Here is a 2,376-nt window from a genome sequence, read left to right on the forward strand (position 1 = left end):
CCTCTCTGAAAAAATGGCAAAGTGTCAACTGCGAATGTGGTGGTGCATGGAAGGAAGTGGAGGACGGCCGCCTCCTTAAACACAGGCCGAAGAGGAGCGTCAGGGCCGGCTCCTTAAACACGGACCGAGTGTCGCCCTTAACACAGACCAAGCGGAGGACGGCCGCCTCCCTAAATACAGGCCGAACCGGAGCGCGAGGGCCGCTCCTTAAACACGGACCGAGTGTCGCCCTTAACACAGACCAAGGGGAGGACGGCCGCCTCCTTAAACACAGGCCGGAGAGGAGCGTCAGGGCCAGGCTCCTCAAACATGGACCGAGTGTCGCCCTTAACACAGACCAAGCGGAGGACGGCCGCCTCCCTAAATACAGGCCGAACCGGAGCGCGAGGGCCAGGCTCCTTAAACACGGACCGAGTGTCGCCCTTAACACAGACCAAGGGGAGGACGGCCGCCTCCTTAAACACAGGCCGGAGAGGAGCGTCAGGGCCAGGCTCCTCAAACATGGACCGAGTGTCGCCCTTAACACAGACCAAGGGGAGGACGGCCGCCTCCTTAAACACAGGCCGGAGAGGAGCGTCAGGGCCAGGCTCCTCAAACATGGACCGAGTGTCGCCCTTAACACAGACCAAGGGGAGGACGGCCGCCTCCTTAAACACAGGCCGGAGAGGAGCGTCAGGGCCAGGCTCCTCAAACATGGACCGAGTGTCGCCCTTAACACAGACCAAGGGGAGGACGGCCGCCTCCTTAAACACAGGCCGGAGAGGAGCGTCAGGGCCAGGCTCCTCAAACATGGACCGAGTGTCGCCCTTAACACAGACCAAGGGGAGGACGGCCGCCTCCTTAAACACAGGCCGGAGAGGAGCGTCAGGGCCAGGCTCCTCAAACATGGACCGAGTGTCGCCCTTAACACAGACCAAGGGGAGGACGGCCGCCTCCTTAAACACAGGCCGGAGAGGAGCGTCAGGGCCAGGCTCCTCAAACATGGACCGAGTGTCGCCCTTAACACAGACCAAGCGGAGGACGGCCGCCTCCCTAAATACAGGCCGAACCGGAGCGCGAGTGTCGCTCCTTAAACACGGACCGAGTGGAGGACGGCCGCCTCCTTAAACACAGGCCGAACAAAATGACACAAAGTGTCAACTGCGAATGTTGTCCATCCAAGGAAGGAGCGTGATGCCCGGCCGGCTCCTTAAACACAGGCCGAGAGTCGCCCCGGACGGTCCGCCTCGCGGCGCCCGTCTGCTCGGATAAAATGACACAAAGTGTCAACTACGAATGTTGTCCATCCAAGGAGGGAGCGTGATGCCCGGCCGGCTCCGAAAACACAGGCCGAGAGTCGCCCCGGACGGTCCGCCTCGCGGCGCCCGTCTGCTCGGATAAAATGACACAAAGTGTCAACTGCGAATGTTGTCCATCCAAGGAAGGAGCGTGATGCCCGGCCGGCTCCTTAAACACAGGCCGAGAGTCGCCCCGGACGGTCCGCCTCGCGGCGCCCGCCCGCTCGGATAAAATGACACAAAGTGTCAACTACGAATGTTGTCCATCCAAGGAGGGAGCTTGAGGCCCGGCCGGCTCCGAAAACACAGGCCGAGAGTCGCCCCGGACGGTCCGCCTCTCGAGGCGCCCGCCCGCTCGGATAAAATGACACAAAGTGTCAACTACGAATGTTGTCCATCCAAGGAGGGAGCGTGATGCCCGGCCGGCTCCGAAAACACAGGCCGAGAGTCGCCCCGGACGGTCCGCCTCTCGAGGCGCCCGTCTGCTCGGATAAAATGACACAAAGTGTCAACTGCGTCTGCTCGGATAAAATGACACAAAGTGTCAACTGCGAATGTTGTCCATCCAAGGAAGGAGCGTGATGCCCGGCCGGCTCCTTAAACACAGGCCGAGAGTCGCCCCGGACGGTCCGCCTCGCGGCGCCCGCCCGCTCGGATAAAATGACACAAAGTGTCAACTACGAATGTTGTCCATCCAAGGAAGGAGCGTGATGCCCGGCCGGCTCCTTAAACACAGGCCGAGAGTCGCCCCGGACGGTCGCCTCGCGGCGCCCGTCTGCTCGGATAAAATGACACAAAGTGTCAACTACGAATGTTGTCCATCCAAGGAGGGAGCGTGATGCCCGGCCGGCTCCGAAAACACAGGCCGAGAGTCGCCCCGGACGGTCCGCCTCGCGGCGCCCGTCTGCTCGGATAAAATGACACAAAGTGTCAACTGCGAATGTTGTCCATCCAAGGAAGGAGCGTGATGCCCGGCCGGCTCCTTAAACACAGGCCGAGAGTCGCCCCGGACGGTCCGCCTCGCGGCGCCCGTCTGCTCGGATAAAATGACACAAAGTGTCAACTACGAATGTTGTCCATCCAAGGAGGGAGCGTGATG

This window comes from Syngnathus leptorhynchus, unplaced genomic scaffold (genome assembly GCF_054491065.1).
Source record: "Syngnathus leptorhynchus isolate UIUO unplaced genomic scaffold, UIUO_Slep HiC_scaffold_148, whole genome shotgun sequence".
In the NCBI taxonomy this organism is placed as follows: domain Eukaryota; kingdom Metazoa; phylum Chordata; class Actinopteri; order Syngnathiformes; family Syngnathidae; genus Syngnathus; species Syngnathus leptorhynchus.